The sequence below is a fragment of the Cydia strobilella genome, chromosome 1, assembly GCF_947568885.1.
Source record: "Cydia strobilella chromosome 1, ilCydStro3.1, whole genome shotgun sequence".
Taxonomy (NCBI): domain Eukaryota; kingdom Metazoa; phylum Arthropoda; class Insecta; order Lepidoptera; family Tortricidae; genus Cydia; species Cydia strobilella.
In genome coordinates, this window is record NC_086041.1 from 8,848,915 (window position 1) to 8,873,051 (window position 24,137).

Genomic DNA, 24,137 nt, shown 5'->3' on the forward strand with positions numbered 1-24,137 from the left:
AATAAAATAACAAAGTTAGAGATCTCTAGGCTGACTAAGTGAACAAACAACACTGTCCAGACATTTTAAACAGTCTGTAAAGGTATAATATACCTACAAGTAACTACAGAGGGCCTACTGCCGATCGCCAACATCGGAAAATCGAAAAAAAAAAACGTTATTTGCCTCTATCGCTCTTGCATATGCAGTACGAATAAGACTGAATACACACTGAGGTCTTAATAAGTCTTATTCTGTGTCTTATATAATTCCAGTATTTAAGAACGAATAAATACAATTTACGAGAAATGTTATTTAATTACACTAGTGCAATAGTGTAAGCACTAAGCAATTGAAACAATCAAGACTTCATTTATTAGCTACATATTCCATTCTTCTGTCATCGTTAAAGCGTAGGAAGTACCATCGTAATTGGATTAAACCTGCTTCATATTAAGCCTTTGTTGCCGTTTTAGTTTTGTAGTGAAATAAACTTGCTTAAATTAGCCTAACAGTATTGGTTACTCCACTTTGTTTGCTTAGTTAGAAAGCTTTAGAAATAAAGCTATAAATAAACATATTTGCTAATTGCGCCTTTGAAAATGTTAATAGGATAATGTGCCTTTCAGACATTGTAAGCTATTAAAAGACAAAGGTAAGGCGTTTAATTGCTACCGCTTATGAACATTCAGAGCAAACTGAAGCCAAAGCTGATATTATTTAAACCCCGGCCCTATTATGGCCTAACACTCCTAACAGACAGTAAGAGTTGGAATTGACTAATGCGAGGGTTCACACCTTTTTTGTGTCGAGTGTGTCGTAGTGACAAAAATATTCTTAATCTGTTCAGCTTAAATAAGCATAGACTTTGCACCAAGAAAATAGTGAGAAATATTGCATTTATCTCACTGTGCGCGGTACGGAAAAGTTACCTTTTCTCATGCTTCCTTATGAATAAATGCAGGTGATTTAATTTCTTTCGAGTACATTTTTTTACTCTACGTGCTTGCTGAAGTGAAAAGTTGTAGGTAGGTTTTTGCCGTGCTAAACACGAGTCTAAAGTTATTTGAAACTCATGCTTTGTTTAGTATCAATGTAATATTATCCATGCTTAAGATTTTAAATTTAAATATATAAATAAACATTATAGATTCTTTCGCGGCACGCACTCGTCGTTCTATGAACTCAAAACAAAAACGGCCGTTTTAACTTTGGACGCATATAAGATTGACGAATCCAGCAACGTAAAAACTATTATACCTATTGTATTCAAAAGGTACCTAAATAATACAGTATATACGTAGCGGCCACCTTTGTTGAATATCTATCGTTAATTTTAAATAATCACAATTATTTATCAGTCGCACTAGTGAGCACGTTGATGGGCTCTTAAAAAACTGAAATTCTAATTCCACCATAGATGTTGTCATTATGTTAGAATACTTAGAATCAAGAGACGATACATTGTCATCTTTTATGTTATAAATTCTACTCTAACGTTGTAACCGTCGGGTAATTTATAAGCTACTATAGTAACGTTTTCCAGTCCCCAATGTAGCAGGATTCTGGTAGCCATCGCCTTGTATAATATATGCCCTCGTCCATTACATTTAAATTAAACGTTCCATTATAGGATCACAGAATTTAATAAAATGTATTTTGTGGAAATGTATTTTGAAGCTTAAAGTATTTGAAATACAAAGTACAAAATACATGTGAGTGCAGTATTTGAAATACCAATTACAAAATACATTTCCAAGTAGTATTTGAAATACAGATACAAAATACGTACCTATTTGTATTTCAAATACGACATGTACCTACATAATTGAAATACTTACTGCCCAACCTTGGCAGCAGTGTTGGCCGAACGTAATTGCAATTAACCATTAACCAGTACAAATTGAACCGTAAGCCGTAACGGACGGTTACAGTTTACGGTTCAATTTGTACTGGTTAATGGTTAATTGCATTAACGTTTCGGTCAACACTGCTTGGCAGTGTCCTTGTTGATCGTACGCTCAGATCATAGCGTCCCCCACGGCGTCCCCTGCCTGCTATATCTACGGCCACATCTCAAAATGTATGATCATTGGAGATTCAATCTTACTTAAAAATAATAAAGTTAAGTTTTCAATAATTATAAATTTTGAGATGTGGCCGTATAGCAGGCAGGGGACGGTAGAATCGTATAGTCTATAGGGAGCGCGCCCCATTGTTTACTGGTCGGTACCTAAATCTTGCGATAATGGTACCTAATAACCTACCTAGTTCAACAAATTAAGCATGATGAACGCGTCGCTAAAGATGTTTCCTGGCGCCAGGATTTGTTATGCAGTGTTACAACTCTCAGCTCGGGCTAATTGAAGGAGTAGGCAGGTTGATATTCATTTAGGCCAGGCGGCCGTAGGCGGGCTTCGCCTTGCGACTACCAAGTAAGGTAAACGGCGAGCTTGTTTGTGTTTTAATGGTTTATTTGTTCAAATTAGGAGCACTTGTGTAATAGTTAGGATAGTAATAACTCGAAGGTTTTGGCGAGGCGCACTTAAGGATACGAGATTGCACTGTTTTGTTTGAAATCTGAGAACTCAGTAATCAAGTCTTCTTAAGGGGATAATATAAAATTGTATTATGGCTTGAACATTTTGTACTACCGTACTACTAATTAAACTACTATGTAAATTCATGTTTGGATTTTGATGTAGGTAAGGTTTTTTAGGGTTCCGTACCTCAAAAGGAAAAAAGAGAACCCTTATAGGATCACTCGTGCGTCTGTCTGTCTGTCCGTCTGTCACAGCCTATTTTCTCCGAAACTACTGGACCAATTAAGTTGAAATTTGGTATACATATGTAAGTTTGCGACCCAAAGATGGACATGTAACGTAAACAAATAAAATTTAAACATGGGGACCACTTTGAAAATGAAAATGAAAAATGAAATGAAAATTGTTTTATTTCCTTGTAAGCTTAGTCTACAAATTGCCATCAGTGGTTGGGACTTCCTTTTAGGTGAATGTACCTGTATCAGGATGCCCCGCTCTTCTATAAATATAACAGTCTTTTTTATTTAGGAAATATTGTTGGTATACATGATGATGATGTTATTTATAAACTACTTATAATTTTAACTTATAGTTTAGGTATTTATGGTATTAATTAAAGCCTAATAAAAGTGTGTGTGTGTGTGTGTGCGAGTGCACGCGTGTGTGGATTTCCGTATGTGTTCAGCCAATATATTTATGTATAGTTAATAATTTATGCGGTACAATAATGACTCTGTATCATCATAACTTAGTTGTTTCAGCCATTTAGTGAGTTCTATCTTACACTTATACAACAGTAATGGATAGATATTGATTAACTTATTTATATTGTTGTACATGTATGCCGATTGTGCTTTATATTGCCTTTTGGCAAACATAGATTTATAGCATGATAGGGGGGTAACATTGTTTTTACGTCGACGGGTTTCAATTGTAGGGTAAAAATCTAGGGTTTTGTGTAGCCTGAGTGTTGCACTCAAAACATACAGCTTCCTGATTGTTAATTGGTCACTAATTTCATATAGTTTTTTTGTACGAAACCAGTATGGTTTTGAGTACATCACCTTGAGCAGGCAACGTTGCCCTCTCTCCACCTCTAAAAATTTTGTTTTGGCAGCGCCACCCCAGACAGTAATACAGTAACTCATGACAGGTTGTGCCAATGTAATATAAAGTTGATTCAGTAGTTCCTTAGTAGTAATATATCTAAACATCTTGAAAATCCAGTTAAGTTTTCTTATTCTATTGTTTACATTTTCCAGTTGCATGTGCCATGAGAGGCGTTGGTCAAGTAGTACACCTAGATATTTAGTAAATTTTACTTTTTCCAGTTCGATGCATTCACAGGGGCAAGGATCATCCTGGGTACACATGTGTATCTTTAGTTTTAAGTTAACATTAGGTTGCGAACAGTCATATTTACTAAAACAAATATAATTAGTTTTGCTGGCATTTAATGTAAGGAGGTTATTTCTAAGCCATACAGCCACTCTGCGGAGGCCAGATTCTGCACTTCTGAACACTGACTCCCAGGATTCTCCATCGAACACTATAGCTGTGTCATCAGCATAAGAGCCGATGTGCTCACGTTGATACAGATTCGTCAAGTCATTGATATATATAAGAAATAACGTGGGCCCCAGAACGCTTCCCTGGGGGACACCATAAGTTATATCAGTTTCGTTACTTATGTAGTCTCCTATTTTCACTCTTTGCGTACGCCCCTGCAAGTAGTCACTCAGCAATTGGAGAGGCAGACCCCTTATGCCAATTCGTTCCATTTTTTGTGTAAGAGTGGAGAGAGAGACCGTATCAAACGCCTTTTTTAGATCTAAAAATATAGCGAGGCATTTCTTACCTTTATCAATTTTGTCGGTAACTAAGGATGTTAGGGATAGTATAGCATCTTCTGTGGATCTGGACTGCCGAAAACCAAATTGGTTTTCGGAAAGTATATTAAATTTATTAAGGTATGATACAAGACGATTATTTATTAATTTTTCTATTACTTTAGAGATGGCAGTCAACACAGAAATAGGTCGATAATTGCTTACATCATCTCTCTCTCTCCACTCTTATACACCGGTGTCACAATCGATTGTTTCAGTGGGGCGGGGAATACTCCTCTTGCAAAGCAAAGGTTTGTTAGGTGGCTAATTACAGGGGCTACAACCGTGCAGGCGTGCTTCAGAAATTTAGTTGGTATGTTATCCCATCCAGGGGCGCTATCGGCTCTGAGACCCATGATAATACAGTGTATTTCCTGGGGGTCAGTGTTCAGGAAAACAAGTGAGGAGGAGATACAGTCGGGCAAGTTGTTTCCGGCATGAGCATTTACATATCGATTATTTGAAGTACTTAGGATTTCTTCGGCCAGTGTTTTGCCAACGCCAGCAAAATAACTATTTACATAGTTAACAGAGGAAGTTGGAGATTGTTTAGTTTTTAGTAGGTCAGTATTTTTTGTTTTGTCAGATTTGTAGTGAGTTTTCCTTTTTATTGTCTGCCAGAGCATTTTAGAGTTTTTAGATGATTTAGCCAGCTGTTCTTTATCATATTTGCGCCTGATTTTTTTTATTAGATCATTACAATAATTGCGGTATCGTTTGTAGGTGATTTTGAGAACTTCATTATGAGGTTCCCGTCGCGATTTGAGTTGTAGTTTGTTACGGTTCCTAATGCAGCGCAACATACCAGGGGTCATCCAAGGTTTTATTATTCGTTGACTTCTGGGTATGGGTCTAGTATTTTTACTTTCATCAAGAGATTGCCTTATCTTGTTTATAAGTTGAGTTGTGACAAGGTAAGGGTCATTGGATAAAAGAAGAAAGTCGATATTTTTTTCCATAAGCTTCTTTAGTGCATTATCATAATTAAAGGTTACTATTTTTCGAGTAGTTCGTTCATTGGGTTTATTGTATAGGTATGTTAATGTTAAGTGAAGAGTTAAATGGTCAGTGACAGAAGTGTTAAGAATAGTGGCATATGCAGTGGATTTTTGGGATTCTATTTTCAGCATAAAGTGGTCAAGGCAATTGGCTTGTCTGGTAGGTAAAGTGTGCCCAGGTAGAATACCGTGGGATGACAGCATATTTAAATAGCTAGATCTGTTAGATGTTTTATAGTTTGACTCATGTTGTTTAGGAATGAGGTTAATATTTATGTCTCCCGTAATAATAATGTTTCTAAATGTTGTCAATTTTTCAAGATGATTATTCAACGAATTGATAGTCTATTGCGTTACACTTTGAGGGACTACGATATATGCCTAGTATGACTATGTTTTTTAATTGTAATTGTATGCAGGTAGCTTGTTCTATTTTGATCTCTATTGCTTGAGCGTTAAGTTCAGTTTTTACATAGGCCACTACTCCATCACTTTTATTTAAGTTATTAACTGTGGCTATAGTAGAGTAAGACTCGATTTGGGGAATTGGTTTATATTGGTTTAGGTGACATTCTGATAGTATAATAATGTCGACCGTATGATTAAGTTCAGATAAGTTCAGCATGAGGTCGTCTAGATTACTATACACACTCCTAATATTTTGTGAGCAAATTGTTAAATTGGAGTTTGCATAAGGTACGTGTTTATGTAAGTCCTGGATGTCACACTGCATGGAAACCGCAACTTCCACTTCGTCAATTTCATTTAAAATATTTGTGTTGCAAGTCATGTTTTGATTTGACTAGAGGTATAAGTCACCATAAAAAGTGTAGATAGGCGTTCGTGGCATGAACTAATAAGTTGAAAGAACACCATGGCTTTTACAAGATGTATGTATGTGCTTGTTTTTTTTGAGTATATTATCATAAGTGTGCGTGTGTTTATTTGTATAGTGTTAAAGTGTAATATTGTGTGTGAGTTGGTATTGACAGTAATTAATTTATAGTAGTGGAAGACAGCATCAATACTTAAGCTAAGTCTTATCGCTTGAATATAAAAGGAATGAAAAGTTACCTTTCCTCTGGCGGAGTAAAACCGACATTTTAACAACATAAGTATATGTGAACCATAACATAGTCATTTTTGATTTGACAAAAGAGTGATTTGGGCCTCACTTGTTACATGTACGATGGTCGCGTTGTCGTCCTTTTTCAGGTAAATGTTGCCGTACGCCGTCCAGCAGTACTTGTACTGTTGTTGCCGCTTGAGCTCCCGAGCTAAGAAGTACAGCCGGGCTGCCTTAGGCGTCAGCTGCTCCGCGACGAACACGGGGGTCTCTTCTAAGCTACGCAGGCCAAGGTGTTTGGCCCGAAGTTTTTCATTATGTTTGGCGTTGAAAAGTTTACATGATTTCAGGACATCATTTTTCAAGATAATAGACGAGGTCTCAACTTTTGGGGGGTAAATGAGAAAATTAAAAAATAAAGTTTTTCAAACTATATCGTGTTACATATCAAAAGAAAGAGCTCATTGTGAGAAACTCAAATATATTTTTTATATAATTTTATTATAAACAGTTTAGAAGTTATTCAAGAAAATATACAAAAATGACCATTCCCCCCTTTGTCTCCGAAACTACTGGGTCTAAATATTTTTTTTTAAATACAAAAAATAGGTGTTTACCTATAGATCACAGGAAAACCTATTAGAAATGTGTAGTCAAGCGTGATTCGGACTTAATTACTTAGTTTTTGATCCGACCCCTACGGGTTTTTTAAAGACATTTCACTTACATTTCACATTAAAAATACATTGTTTAAATTGTGTAATGTACGGACTTGCACTTGGCCGGTTTTTTTAATAGTGTTATGTTTTTGGAAACGCGGCGTTATTGGTATACCTACACATTGTTTCCGGGTGTGTAATTGTGCTATTCGGGATATAGTGTTCGTGATTGTGAAGTGTAGTATGTACACTACCGCTCAAAAGTATTTAGGCACCTGCAATTTTTACCATACAATTGTATACAAAAATCATTTTCAAAATCATACTGTTCGATCGCAGGCAAATGACTCTCTTACATGTTGGATTGAATTTTTATTTAGGTAAATATATTGAGCCTCAAATTGTTGCCAAAGACATCCTTTAAAATTTCGAGTTTACTTTATGCAACGATTTAAAATAAAATGTACTAGTTCATACAAAATAAAACGATTTTGTACTGGAAAACGATTTATGGATTTTTTTACGCTTGCCATTTGGTAAATAGGCAATGTACACGAATATTCTGCACATAATTTTGAAGCTCGATATGTCTGTTAAATTAAAAAAGTAAACTGCACAAAAAACTGTTACCCGACTGCGACTTAGCGGTATAATTCTGAAAGTCGATTTTATATACAATTGTATGGAAAAAATTACGAGTGCCCAAATAGTTATGAGCGGTAGTGTATGTGAATTTTCACGGGTGGGCTAAAGCCATGCAGCAAGTTAATTTTCCTACCATCATAGAACTTTGTAGGGTTTGTATGCATGGAGGTTGGGTTTATGGGTTAGTTTTTTCCGTAGCAGACTGTTCATAACTACAAATTCGCAGGGGACTTTTTATCAACAATACTTATGCCCACGCGGATATAACTACATTACAAGACTGCGTCCAGCCTTTTTAGGTCACAGCATACGCAGGTATAACTAATGCTTGTCATTTAACACTTGAGGTAATAACGGCGTACATGATTGTACAATCAGCATCAAAAGTTCTCTAATAGAGAACAGAGACATTTTGAACGAGAACTGTAGTGATTTATCTCTAGGTATTTGGAAGAATATTAGAGGATAGTACTTAAATACTCTTGGCTCAGGTTTCACTTTCATCCACGACTATTGAGGCTGATTGTACTACAGCTTATAGTGCGGACGTCACAGGGCGGACATCAAAAATCACTTGCGTTTCTATGTGTGAACGGCACGTCTGTACACGCGTCATGCGTCATAATGTGAGTAAGTTGCTTAAAAATAGTACTGAGCGGCCGGCAAACGGCCGTCAATCTGCTGTCGTGGGGCGAGGTAATTCGAGTCGGGGCGGGGCGGTGCGTGGCCGTTCTGTATGATAATAATATTACTTATTCTGTGATTACGTGATTAACTGACTATAATCAGCTTATATCTTATATCGATCGAGATTTGGACTTTGACTGAAAATGTATAGCTGGTATACACTGAGGAAAAGATTTGGTCACTAATTTACAATTCTGACTAGAGTTAATACAAAATATAGTAGGTATTCCAAAACCGCCCGGTGCTCGGTCTATTATTTGTGATTATATACGATTTACGATTACGCCAGACTGACAATCGTCGTCTTACCATTGGTGATTCGCCTCGCCTGCTCCACAATTGCTTAGGGACTCTAAAACAATAGAATTGTATCCTTCGCCTGTCCCTAGATTAGTGTCTGCTACATTTGAATTGGCATTGTATTGAAACTTTCTACATTCGCTATTTTAAGCATTAAAATTGCGAGATGGAAAAAATGTGCAAAAGTTTTGACGGAATGTCAATACCAAGGTAAATAGATTAGATATAGGTGTTTTTAAGAGCATCTTAGCTGTACCGACCTCAGAAGAAGCTAAGAAGATATATCTATATGTCATAGATTTTTTCAAACGGTACAATACTATCCCATAAGTAGACACGATGTAAGAATACTAGTATAAGGTACAATGGGGCTGGCATAATCATGTAACTGGTTTAAGTCCCTAAATAATAAATAGAAAAAAAATGTGCAAACCACCTACAAGAGTATAAGGAGGAAGCCGACGCATAAATCGGCTTCCCACCCGCTATAGTCCTGTCGGTCACTGGTTACAATCTCTCACACAAAAATTTCACCCATACCCCCCTAGCCTAGCCCATTACAAGGGCAACCCTTAAAAAATAACCATCCGCGTTGGCGTATCCTATAACAGGATTAGGTGGCTGACAGTAACAGGATCGCATCGGGTTCCAGGAAGCCCTGTGCGCCGTCTGCCCTCAGCTTTGTAATCGAATGCAATGCCACTGCATTGTTTAAGGCTACAAGCTACAACATATGCTTATTGCTTATACAGTTAGTTGTAACTTTAACAACGTAAGGAGACGAACACTCGAGTATTTTTGAAAGAGGTTTACTTTATTGCAAAATCAGTTGGGACGATGGTTTTAGGATCTTATCCACATGGAATCCAGTCGTTATTAAATGTAGGTAAGCGGAAACGAATATTAGGTATCGCCGGTTAGAATAGCGAACATCGTTAGTGTTGTGCGTCGACCGAGTGACATCCCTAGGGTACAAAACGCTCAAGTTGATAAAGAAGACCAAGTGCGGATAGTTCAAAAATCTCGCGCACCTCGAAGATGTGTTGATGTCTACTTTAGCCAGTATTTCTCCGAGACTACACCGGACACAGGGACGATGCTGTTCTCGTTACGTCGGGGCCCGGGGGTAATTTTAAAGCTTAAGAATACGCAATTAAGTCCCGTTATAGGAAAAAAATATTTGTGAAAATCGTGAAATTAGTGTATTCAGATGTTGTTGTAAGACAGGTAATTTCGTGTAAACAAAAATACGAGTAACTGTATAAGTACAAAGACCTAAAGTATGGACAATGTTATCTCCCAAATACTCCATGGCCGAAGCTTCTGGAACGTGCATCGACCGTCACGGGCTGCGCAGCCGCATCTACTCATAACGGGATCATCTTAAAACGGTTACATGTTCGTATGAAGCTCGGAGATACATACGACGTTTTACTTGGGCGGATAATGGAGGCGCGCCCTCGCGGAAGCCGATCGCTCGCTATTACATGGTCCGCTACTCGCAACTGCAGTATTGGGACCAGCCATCTGCAAATCCTCATCCCAAATCCTTTTGTAAAAATGTTGTTTGTGAAAACAAAAGAGTGACTTAAATATTTATGCGCCGTTTCATTTAACCTTAATAATATACATATCAGGCGGTCTAGCATAAGTTGCGTTTTCGCGCGCGAGTCCATACTTGAAGTCGCGCAAGGTGTATAGAGTCGCGCGCGAGAACGCAACTTATGCTAGACCGCCAGTACTACTGAAAATGACTACAGTTTGCAGCTAAATTGCCTACTGAGAAATGCGATTTACATGCTTTCAAAATTAGCTTGTTATGTCGTTGATATGAACTGTAGGCTGTAGGTAAGGTAGCTACATGAACAGTAAAGCGAACGTACGTCAGTACTTCTGATTCTTATTTGCCTTGTCGCTTTGCTTTAGCTTTTGCCTTAGATTTTAATTAGAAAGTCGAACACAATGGCTATAAAGCTGATAGTGTCAATTAGTGACCTGGCTTAGAGATAGGAACCTTGTGTTGTGTGTTACTGACCACGGAGCATATTGACAGGTTATTATATTAGGGAACATGTGAGTACCTACAGTAGACCCTTGATTGTCCGAACCTTGATTATCCGATCTCCCAATTATCCGAAAACGCTGACTTAGTTTATCCGAACTCAATTATCCGAAATTTTGTCAGGGTGTTGGTGCTTTATACTTTAACTTTAATATGTACCTACAGCGTGCTGTAAAATGGCGTGGATATATTTATGAATGGAATTGAGCTGAATGTACATAAAAAAAGTAAAAGATTTCACTAACACCGGACGCAAACATTTTACCGGTAAATTGATAAATTCTGAAAACAGGTTATTAACGGATATTGATGAGCAAAGAGCAGAATGGGAAAACTATATTAAGAAGCTTTTCATTGACACTAGAATGGAGCCTGGGAATAACCATGACGAATATGGGGGTCCCCCAATTGTAGAGGAAGATGTAAAAAGAGCCATCAAAACCATAAAAAGCGGAAAAGCTGTAGGGCCTGATAATTTGCATGGAGAATTACTTCAATTACTGGATGAATTTGGAACTAACATTTTGGTAACATTGTTTAATAAAATATATTGACACGGGAGTCCTTCCAGACGATTGGCTTAAGTCCTTCTTGCCAATCCCCAAGAAACCTAACGCTAAAACATGCAATTAATATAGATTAATCAGTGTAATGAGCCACGTATTATAAGTTTTTCTTAAAGTATTATACTACAGAACATTTAGTAAGATAGATAGCTGTATCAGCGAAACTCAATTTGGCTTTAGAAACGGTCTAGGAACAAGAGAAGCTCTGCTAGCGGTCCAGGTGCTGGTACAAAACTGTTTGGAACATCAAAAAGACGTGTTTTTGTGCTTTATCGATTTCGAAAAAGCATTCGACACCGTATATCACCAGCTACTTATGGAAGTAATTTATCAAACAGATATTGACAGCAAAGACGCTCGAATAATTAAAAATTTGTACTGGAATCAAACTGCTCACATCAAAGTCGGAAATTTAGCCACCGAAGACTTAGAAATACTAAAAGGAAGGATGTATTTTATCCCCGAGCCTTTTCAACCTATATTCCGAACGTATCTTCTCAGAAGCCTTTGATGGGGTTGATATAGGCATTAAATGTAGTGAGAAGTATATTAATAACTTAAGATATGCAGACGACACCGTCCTGCTAGCAAATAGTGCTGAAGAATTACAACATATATTAAACCGCTTAAATTCGAAAATAAATCATTACAAAATTTATGGTAGTAAGCAAATCTAATACAACTCCACACATTTTAAGATTAAATAATACACCGATAGAAAAAGTACAAAAGTATAGGTATCTGGGCTGCTGGCTGAACGAGAACTGGGACAAGGAGCAGGAAATACGTGTCAGGATAGAGATTGCGCGAAACGCCATTGTAAAAATGCAGTCTATTTACACCAACAAGGATATCAACCTAAAGCTTCGTTGGAGACTTGTGAAATGCTATGTACTATCAGTACTTTTCTATGGCTGCGAAACGTGGACTCTGAGTAAAGCTATAGAAAAGAAAATAGAAGCATTTGAAATGCTATATACGCGTATGCTAAAAATCTCCTGGACCGATAGAGTTACGAATGTGGAAGTACTTAAAAGAATGGATAAAAAGTTAGAAGTTTTGATCACGGTAAAAAGAAGGAAAATATCATATTTTGGACACATATACAGAAATGACAAATATAATATACTACAACTAATATTAGAAGGAGAAATTGATGTCAAGAGGGGAAGGGGAAGAAGGGGGGTCACCTGGCTTGACAACATAAAAAAATGGACGAACGTCGATAACGCAGCCATGCTGGCAGAAATGGCTAAGAACAGGAGAGAGATGGCAAAGGTGGTCGCCGACGTCCGCTAGGGCATGGCAAACGAAGAAGAAGTACATAAAATTTTAATATAAATAATACGACGACTGGACGATTGGACGACTGGTCTGGTCTAGTGGGTAGTGACCCTGCCTGTGAAGCCGATGGTCCTGGGTTCGAATCCCGGTAATGACATTTATTTGTGTGATGAGCACAGATATTTGTTACTGAGTCTTGGGTGTTTTCTATGTATTTGTGTATTATATATATCGTTGTCTGAGCTACAACACAAGCCTTCTTGAGCTTACTATGGGACTTAGTCAATCTGTGTAAGAATGTCCTGTAATATAGATTTATTTATAATATACAGTTTTTATGTAAAAAAGGTGTTGTTTTTGTTTCATCTTGTGCCAAAAATCCCACAGTCCGATTATCCGACCTTTTGATTGATTATCTGGTCCTCTAATATAACTAGCCTCAATAGCAATATCTACTAGGTCCCAATTAGTTGGGATAATCGAGGTACTACTGTATCTAGGCTTTTACAAAATTAGAATGGTTGAATCCAAAACGAACTACTTTTCCTGAATGCATGCATGCAAGTTAACTTCGAATAATTGAAATCGTTAACCTCGGTTCTTAGTGAAAGGAGAATCCGATATTTATTCTAGGTAGGTACGTCGTGACAGCTCATAGATTTTCCAGCATCTTGTGTTCGAAGATAAACAATTACGCTCCTGTCTTGTTTGCAATGAATAGCGATTAAGTAGAGAAATGAGGTACTGACTACAACACAAAATGGTGAATTCCACTTTAGATGAAGATTTAATGTTAACTGAATAGATATGCAATAAAACACAATAGCAAAATTAGTGTATAATATTCGACACAATAAAATCATAACTTCAAAACAAATACATCACACTAATGATCTACTTACTTGTAGATATGTAGGTATGTATTACCTTCCAAATATAGGCGTAGGAGTTCACGGCGCTGTAACAACATTTAGGAATAGTATTTTTGTCCTTCTGTGTCAATTATACGCATTGAATATTTTGAAAATGCGTAGATTTCCGACTGTATCGCACTGAAGGCGAGTTAGGCGAGGCGAGGGTGCTCGGCCGCCCGCAGCAGTATTTCTCGCCTTGTACGAGTGGGCGTCGAGCAGCCTCTAGGCTAGCCTTTCATGTTACTAATTGTTAAGTTCAATCATTTAGATTCTGGTCGATGTATCGGCGTATCGGCGATGATATTTATTTATATGACTATCCAATAATATTTGTCATAGTAAACGGAGAATATTCTCGGGAATGACACAACTGTTAGAGCAGTAAGTTTAAAATGTACCTGCTGCATTCAAGTGTTTATTCAGAATTACTAAAAATAGAGCTAGTTCGATTACGAGGGACTTCATAGACAATAGTTAGTTGTCTATCAAAACATCTGGTAGCTAAGCTACTTACGTACCTAAGCATTATGAATTATGATAGAGCCGACCAAAACTCATATAAATCAGAAAGAAGTTAAAAAAAATCTCCATTCTTACCAAAATAAAATAACAACGATAATTAGTCGCGATTAAACGGTGATTGCTTTTTACAGGAAATGAAACAATCAACGGTTGTGGGGCGCTAACTAGATGTAGCAATTTTTTTTACTTATGACACAGAAAAAAAAATTTTTGTTTGTGACCAATGAAATATCTACAACCTTTTTTTAACTAAAAGAAAGATTTAGGTAGCGTTTACTATTACTACCTACTACTTGTATTACTTTAATTGAACCTGTCTTAAGAGAGGGAAGTCGTATACTACGTACTCGTACATTCAAAAAGAGAAAATGTTTTCCACGTCTAAATATTTTCCATTCTCCATGATTTTTTACTATATACGTTAGTGACACAATGAAAAACAAGGTTTATAGGTTTTTCCTTTATTCAAAATTTGCAATCCAAAAAAAAAACCTATAAACCTAGAATATATTATAATGCTGAAGCTATCGACATCAAAATCAAAGTGATTTGTTAAGATTTAGTTAGTGGAAACCGTTTTCCCCCGAAATGGAAATTTCATAGCAAAAGTACCGTTATTTTTTAGGATCGCAAAGCTATTCTTTCCTCTTAAGTACGTTAGTATTAACCAATTTCGTATTTATTGTATTTAGGTATAAAGTCCCATCATTTAAATATGTAGTATACATATAGGCATTTACTTAATTAAATATGAATAATATATACTTTAACATTATTTACAAAGTAATAGTAACATTGTTTTTATTCCTTAAGAACAAAACGAAATAAATATCATATACAAAGGAAAAAATTACCAAGGCCACACAACCACAGCCAGCCACAACCAGCCAGGGGCCAGGGGGCGCCACAAGCCCTCATAAATTGTCATATATTTGGAAATTTCGACCCATGCCACCGGGCCCGGGTGGCCGAGCGGTTGAGGCATCTGTCGCGTAAACGGAGGACGCTGGTTCGATTCCAGCCCAGGGCACGGAGGCCTTGGTCATTTTTTCCTTTGTATATGATATTTATTTCGTTTATTATTTTTATTATTGGTCATAAATACCTAAGCATACCTACGTAGGTATATATAATACAGAATTTGTCGATCATTAATGCCATTTAAAATACACTTCATTATATTAGTAAAAGCACATGTTTCAAAAACTACCAGCCTTTGCAGTTGCTTTGCAGTTTTTGTTGTGTGTAAAAAAAAACTTAAAAGCATTGTCACTTTCTCTTTCGGTATGGTTGGTTGCAAATTTGCTTACTTGGTCGGTTCTAGTTTTACTAAAAAACCGGCCAAGTGCGAGTCGGACTCGCGTTCCAAGGGTTCCGTACATTACACAGTTTTTGTTAACGTTACATGTCCGTCTTTGGGTCACATACTTACATATGTATACCAAATTTCAACTCAATTGGTCCAGTAGTTTCGGAGAAAATAGGCTGTGACAGACGGACAGACAGACAGACAGACAGACAGACGCACGAATACCAGTGTTACCTAATTGGACTATTATAGTCGATGACCACCTGTTATCATGCGCGACCATTCAATTAAGACCTCTTTGAGATTACAAACTAGAAGTTATATTATGTACTAGCTGTGCCCGCAGCTCCGCCCGCGTGGAATTCGGTCTGTGTCAGTAAGCTGTTAATTCACCCCTAATTTCTCTCACTCTCCCCTGGAGGCGGAACTTAAAGTAAAATTGACAGATGGATACGCTAGGGGATTGTAGTCCAGATAAAATATTTTGCAATTAGGTACCGCTAAATAAAATTACACTCCAAAATCAACAGTTTTTTTCGCCCTTATTCAAAATTAAATTGATTCAGCCGTTTAAGCGTGAAGGGAAATTCAAAAAAAGTATGTTTTTTCATATTTTTTGGGTTTATACTTCGGAATGGTATCATTTTGATATCATAAATGAATTCGGCATTCCTGATTTATCCGAAAACGATACCAAACTTGGCCTAGTAGCTTAAATGATATAGATATCAAGATAAAGTTGAACCCCCCCCCCCTCTACATATTTACATCACAAATCTTGGTGGCTTGGTGAAATCTTTTTGTTCACGCAACGCCGTATTTTAGGACCTGCACCTTCGACTATATCGAGTGTAGTGACTACCCCCCCCCCCTTTTAGGGGTTGAATTATGATAGCATATAACCTGGCCAGAGATTTTCTCGATAGATTAGTAAAGTTTGCATCAAAATCCGTTCAGCTGTTTTCACGTGATGCGCGGTCAAATAAACAGATAAACAGGCAAAAATTCTAAAAACTGTTGTAACGTGTTCTGTTATCAATTCTAAGTATCCCCAGCCATTTTTTTCGAATATCTTCCATGTACACTTTCGACCTTCTTCCGCTTTATTATAATATGTAATAGATTTATTTAGGAAATGCTAATTTAAAAACATCATCTAACAAAAACAAAAAAGAAAAAATACAAAAAGAAATTCCTTCGCTGAGATTCGAACCCAGGACCATTAGCTTTCTGAACTGGATTACTGCCATACTGCCAATACCCGCTAGGCTAAACGGGTTGTCAATTTTAGTTAATGCTATACCAGAGCGCTAGTAGTATAAAATAACTTTTGAAAGGGCCATTTTTTTTAATGGAGTTTTCGTTCAGATTGTAGGTACCTATAGAGGTCCGTTCAACAATGTGCTGGGTAGTTTGGTCTTCAAGGCCGCAGTCACACAACGGGCTCTGTTTCCATCCCCATTTGTGTCGCATATAAATGCACCTACCATGACCTGTGCGGATTCTGTTGAGGCGGCCCCAGTATTTCCTCTGCAGCAAGAAGCCCTTCGGCTTCTGAGTAAGGTATTGGGTACTTTTGTGGTGACCAGTAGTCGTTGTGCCTTTATATAAAGATTCAAGTTCCGCACTCAAAAAATGTTTGACCTCCATACAAACTTTCAACCCCTTTTTTTACCACCTTAAGGGATGAATTTTCAAAAGCGCTGAAAGTGGTTTTCTTGATTTTTAATATAATACCTTTTTGCAGTTTCAAGTTCCTAGCTTAAAATAAAACTTTCACCCCAAGACAAATTTTCATCCCCTTTTCAACCCCCTGAGGGGTTAAATTTCCAAAAACGTTGAAGTTACTTTTATTTGTAATCGTCTATTATGCCTTCCTAAGAAGTTTCAAAGCATCTGATGTATTGGATTCAAACTTTCAACCCCCGTTTAACCCTGTTAGGGGACGAATTATTGAAAACGCTGTAATCACTTTTCCTGTATTATAATAATATGCCCATATACAAAGTTTCAAGTAAAACGCACTCGAAAAAACTGACCTTCATACAAACTTTCAACCTCTTTTTCACCACCTTAGGGGATGAATTTTTAAAAACACCGAAATTAGTTTTCTTGTATTTTAATAATATATCTTTTCACGAAGTTTGAAATTGCTAGCTTAAAATAAATCTTGAACCCCATACAAACTTACATCCCCTTTTTAACCCCCTTAGGGGTGAAATTTCTCTAATTTTTATAGCCTATAACCTGGCCGTGGATTTTTTCGACAGATTAGTAAAGTTTGCATCAAAATCCGTTCAGCCGTTTTCATTTGATGCGCGGTCAAATAAACAGACAAACAGATAAACAGACAAAAATTCTAAACTGTTGGAACGTGTTCTGTTATCGATTCTAAGTATCCCCAGCTATTTTTTTTTCGAATATCTTCCATGTACAAATTTTCGACCCTCTTCCGCTTTAGTATATGTATAGAAGAAGAAGATAGATAATATAGATTCAGTTTCAGAGGTCTTTTTAAGAACCACTAAGAACAGTGGTTTGAGTACTGGGCAGGAAATGAGTAAGTTTCACCTCCACTAATGAGGCTTATTACTGTGCGGTTTCACGCTACCATAGACGTTGCCACGTTGCCTCAGGCAGCAGTCTGTACTGCTTGGATTCCCGAGATTACCTAATGCTTTACAATTGCTACTGCAAAAAGTGTTAAGGTAATTCGTGAAACAATAGAGATTTGCGATATAGTTATGAAATCTGCATTGTGGTGATCGTGCTGTGAACTGCGCGATCAAAAAAGTGCTTTTAGTTAATGCTTTTCTTTTATATCTACGTAGGTAGTTAAACTTTTAATTACCTAATATAATAGAAACCAGTTGAACTCAGTCAAGCTTAAATCCAATCAGTAGTTAACCGTAAGAACTCCACATCAACAGCGCCAAAAGCGCCAGTGATCTAGCTATAGATATAGCCTCTAAAGGACAAATTGTGTCCATCATCCAATATTTGCGGCGCGTTAAAAATAATGTAAGTATTTTCGCAGCAAAGTTTGCGTCTGTGCCTAAAACAACATTCTCGCATCGATCAAATTTCCACCATTTTAATTTTTTTTTTACTTATAAGTATGTAGATATATTTATGCAGCTTAGTAGCGCCAAACAGAAACTATTCCCCCTTGCTTTATAAATGTAAGCTCTAGAACTTTTCGAAACTAATACGTAATAGAATAAGAAATAGAATTGTTTAGGATTCCGTACCCAAAGGGTAATAAAAACCGGACAAGAGCATGTCGGGCCATGCTCAGTGTAGGATTCCGTAGTTACTTTCCGGAGTTACTATAGAAGATTGTTAACAAAGGGATGAAATGAAGTTTGGTACCTTTCACCCGAGTTAAACAATCTACTTTTCATATCGAATTCTTTGTCGTTGTAATCTTTGCAGAGTGACCGAAGAAACTGAGCAAGCGGGTCTTTACAAGAGTCGAAAGGCCCTGCTTGATACGGAGTTCTTTAAGGATGGAGACATTAGTTCGAGAGTCGGTCCAGGATATCCCCAGCATTTTCCTCCAGCACCACATCTCTAGGGCGTCTATCTTTTTCTGCCCAGTCTTTCGGATAGTCCACGTATCCTCAGCATATAAGAATATGGGAAAAACCATATTGAATATGAGGAAACCAAAAAGAAAGGGCAAATTTGCATCATCAGTACCTACTTAATTAAAGTCTATTGTATGGCCATGATTTTTTCCTTAGAACTTACTTTCGTTCGGAGAGACTTTGCATGTCTGGTCATAATAATCCATAGCAAAAAAAACATTACATTACAATATTTATGAAAAAACATAAATATTTTAGGAAACTGCAGTAATTTTAAAATGATTTGTTAATTAAAATCTGAAAATCAGCGGACTTGGCTCTTACTTTTTAATTTTATACTTTTTCGTTCTAAAACTGCCAAATTGCCAATACTCGTAGTCAACGGCATTACTCATTCAGCCAATGAAACTGTTTAAGAAAAAATGAAATATTATTATAAATAACAATTAAATGAGTAAAATAAGCAACTTTTTTGTGCTTTTATCTTACATTTTACTTTACTTACATAAATATAAATGCCAAATAACTTTAAAAACCCATTTAATGTCGTAGGTTTTTAATTTTTACTATGAAGGGGAGATTTTTTGCGATAACTCAAAAACAGCTAAACTGATCATGTTCGTTATAGTTTTCATTTAATGTCTTTCTTAAGCTCTACATATAATATCTATGATTTTTTTCATATCATATTCTTTTGTTCAAAAAAATATGAAAAACATCATTTTAGCGACAGCGATTATTTCCGAAACTATTCACTTTATCAAAAAAATATTTGTTGAAGACCCCTATTCATTTCCTATCCAATCGACCTATCCAACGATACCCACTATAGGGTTGAAGGAAAATCAAATTACACCCCCACTTTACGTGTAGGGGAGGTACTATTTTTTTTTTATTGTACGACTTTGTTGAATTTATTGATTTATATATCCATGCCAAATTGCAGCTTTCTAGCACTAACGATCACGGAGCATAGCCTCGGACAGACAGACAGACTGACGGACATGGCGAAACTATAAGGGTTCCTAGTTGACTATGGAACCCTAAAAATGGGACCCCATTTGTCCGTTGGACTCCGTTGTCCGTCCGTCTGTCTGTCTGTCCGTCTGTCACCAGGCTGTATCTCATGAACCGTGATAGACAATTGACATTTTCACAGATGATGTATTTCTGTTGCCGCTATAACAACAAATACTAAAAACAGAATAAAATAAATATTTAAGTGGGGCTCCCATACCACAAACGTGATTTTTATGCCGTTTTTTGCGTATGCCTTCGTGTGCGTGTCCGACTCGCACATGGCCGGTTTTTTCAATATTATCTTTAGGTACCTTTTAAGTACTTTTGAAATTGTGTTTCTCTCCAACAAAGTCTCCCAACTCCTACTATAGATATTACAAAAGAAATCACAGTATGTTATATAAAATCTCAGTGCAGAAGTTACCTACGTAGCGTTTTCATAACGGTGGATGTGACATTGCTGCGTGCCTGAGCACAAAATGATATGTATTAAGTAGGCTTTGGTCCCGTCGCCGATTGGCACGTGTCTCAACCGATTCGAGCACGATCGATAGCACAAATAATGTCTTCGTGATTGATGGTGTACGAAGACATTGTTATACATTGTTAGCTTGAGGATTTTGGGGCTGACCGATTTTCCTACATTTGACAAGCTATTTGGGTCGTATGTTTTTCCTAGTGACCTTAATGCTTTCTTGTAAATAAGTTTATTCTTTGATTTAAATAGAATAGAGCATTAGTACTGGTACCTAACCCAGTCTACTCGTATACCTATTTATGAAAATCTGTTGTAGTTTGTCAAAGGACTCTCATTTCAAACATAGACAGAATCATTCTATCTTTGTCTTACACTAGTACAGCACCCAAAAGAAAAGGATGAAAATAGTTTTTTTTGTTCTTATTTACTGACAATTTGGTTTGACCAACTATATATTATTAGTTCATTACCTCATCGAAGATTAGTTTCAGTGGTTTCTTAGATAGGTACCTATTATATAAATTACGTACGTTTATATAAATTTCTCTCACTGTCACAGGCAAGCATTACCAGCTACAATCTGTTTAAACTCTGTACTTACAATCACTTCTCCTCCTCTGCTCCAGTCTCCATTCTCATTGTTGTTCGTTGCCCTTTTATTCTCTAAAGTAAATCAATCTTAATAAGTGTAGGTACCATCGGTATCACATCACGAACCACGCGTCCAACGATAAGTAATTACCCTCCACCATCGTTAATTGAATAATCCCTTCCTGTACAATTAAAAAGTCGTTATTAATTGTCCAGACACTCCAGACGCGATAACTCGTTGACTAGAAGCTTGCGGCAGCGGCTCATTATTGTCACGGATATCTATCACGTAATTAGATTTAAGTTGATAATTGTGTGCGTTTCTTAGATCTTAGGGGGTACTTTGGTGTTACCAGCAATCGTAGATTTCACTCACCGCTAAACGCCTGGTGTGGTTAATGATAAACATTACATAATATGTATAGACTCGTTTATACATATTATGTAAGTAGATATCTAATAGCTACGGTTCAAAAGAATCAATTAACAAATTATTTTATTATACAGGGTGTCCAGCTATAGATAATGTTTAAGCCATATAAGCCAGTGCCATGCGCTTTTAATACTTGGTAACGTTTTAGTCCAGCGTTAATATCGTGACTAGCCCCTGCACCTGCCGGTCAAAACAAACCACCAGACCATTACGCTCGTTTGTTCAAGTACTAAATATAGTCCCCCAATGGCCCCCAATTCTTGCACCATGTTCATTGCATCCCCAACAATTGCCACGATTTTCAGTCTCGACTTTGAAGTCGCATTGGAAACTTTACTGCTCGAATCAGTCTCGGTCCTTTCAAATATGATACCAAGCCTTAAGGCGCTTCGCGCAGTTTTTGGCCAAAAACTGTTACTTTTTAGAGCTTATAACTTCTAAATGAGTCAACCAAAAATTATGAAAAAAAATATATATGCATCTTCACTCTATGGACAATAATCGCAACATTTGACTTTTTTCCTGGAATTTGTAGTTTCACCGAAAAAAAAATAACACGACAGGCCGTTTTGCGGCTAACTTTGCTTATAACTTCTAAACGGCTTAATCGATTAAAATTATTTTTAAACTAACAAAAATGTTTTAACAGGTTCTACAAATGCAACATAGCTTTTCTTAATCAAAAAATATTTTCTTAAGAAATCGAACGTTTTTCCACATTTCATGCGTATGCAGCCTGAAAATGGCGTGGCCGGCAGTTGTTTGCCAGCTTTGAGACGAGGAGGCTGTGTCGCTCGTCGCTCCGTGCCTTCCTTGCACTATGTTCGCTTATGCACAAGCAAAGTGCTATAATATCGGAGTTATTGTGGCCAAAGAATAAATAACTGCAGAGCGCTGATTTGGTTGCGACGCGCATTAGCGAGCGCAACACGGTATTTTGCGGTCTATTACAATGAATGTAATGATAATATCCGCATATATTATACTATAATATACGTATGTTTGAGAAAACTTCATTTGAAATAAATAAATAAATGTTTTCTAACCGACATATTATAATGTCATTCAAGTTTTACGTTTTGAATAATGTTCCATTCCATGTCGAAACAATAAATAATTGATTTAACATAAGCTACCTATTACCTATTACGTTGTATAGGTATGTATAAATAGTACCTGTTAAAAAACATTGTTTTGTAGTTTAAAAATAATTTTAATCGATTAAGAACTAGCAAAACTGCCTATCGTATTTTTATTTACGGAAAAACTTACTATTAAGTTTATTGTAGGTTTAGTTAAGTAGTAATTAGTGTTAAATAGTGTAATTGTAGTTATGTCTGTAAATTTTTCATGGGTGATCCTTGCCTGTTAATAAACGTTTTATTATTTTATTATTATTTGTATCTCCTTCTGGATTTCAGTAATTATTTCATTGGGTCAACTTGGTGTATTATGACTTCTAAATGGGTAAACAAAAAAATATGAAAAAAATATATATGAATCTTCATTTATTGTTCAACAATTATAAAATTAAACTTATTTCCTGATATTAATAGTTTTACCGTAATAAAAATAATAAAACAGGCCATTATGCGGCTAACTTTGGTTATTTTTACTAAACGGCTAAATCAATTAAAATTATTTTTATACTAACAATAATGTTTTAATAGCTGACGGTCTTTCCACCGCGATACAACCGGCCGACGATTTGTTTTATTAACAATATCATCTAAACTACCATCTGACAAAGTATGAAATGGTATGCGATGACTGAAAAGATTTTTTTACATGTTCATGTGACCAGCTGACGGTCCACCGAGATACAACCGGCTGACCATTTTTTAAAGTCACAATAGCATCTAAACTATCATCTGACACAGTACCAAGCGGGAGGCGATAACAATTTTTTTTGCGTGTTTCGGTGGCTGCCATTCCTCAACCCATCAACGGAGCGGCAGCTGACGTCCACAGGGGTTCATCATATATAGCCGTTAACCACTAAAAAAATAAATGACTGCAAAGCGCTGATTTGGTTGTGGCGCGCTTGTAATAAAAACCGGCCAAGTGCCAGTCGGAGTCGCGTTCCAAGGGTTCCGTACATTACTCAAATTAAACAATTTATTTTTTATGTGAAACGTGCGTGAAATGTCTTTAATAAACCCGTAGGGGTTGGATCAAAAACTAAATAATTAAGTCCGACTCACGCTTGACTGCTCATTTCTAATAAGTTTTCCTGTGATCTATAGGTAAACATCTATTTTGTGTATTTTTTTCAAAATTTTATGCCCAGTAGTTTCGGAGATAAAGGGGGGGAATGCTCATTTTTTGCCTATTTTCGTGAATAACTTCTAAACAATTTAAAAGTGCTTGTTGCTAGGCCTATTTGAATAAAGAATATATTGAATTGAATTGAATTGAATTGACTATTTATCCTAAAATTATAAAAAATATACATTTGAGATTCACACAATGAGCTCTTTCATTTGATATGTAACACGATATAGTTTGAAAATTTTTTTATTTTTATTTTCTCTTTTACCCCCCAAAAGTGGCCCCCGTGTTTAAAATTAATTTGTTTACGTTACATGTTCGTCTTTGGGTC

General features: G+C 36.6%; 1 protein-coding gene across 1 annotated transcript in view; it reads left to right on the forward strand.

Moving 5' to 3' along the window:
* Window positions 1-24,137, forward strand: part of LOC134740724 (microtubule-associated protein Jupiter) — a 167,755-nt gene that overhangs the window by 286 nt on the left and 143,332 nt on the right. The window lies entirely within an intron of this gene.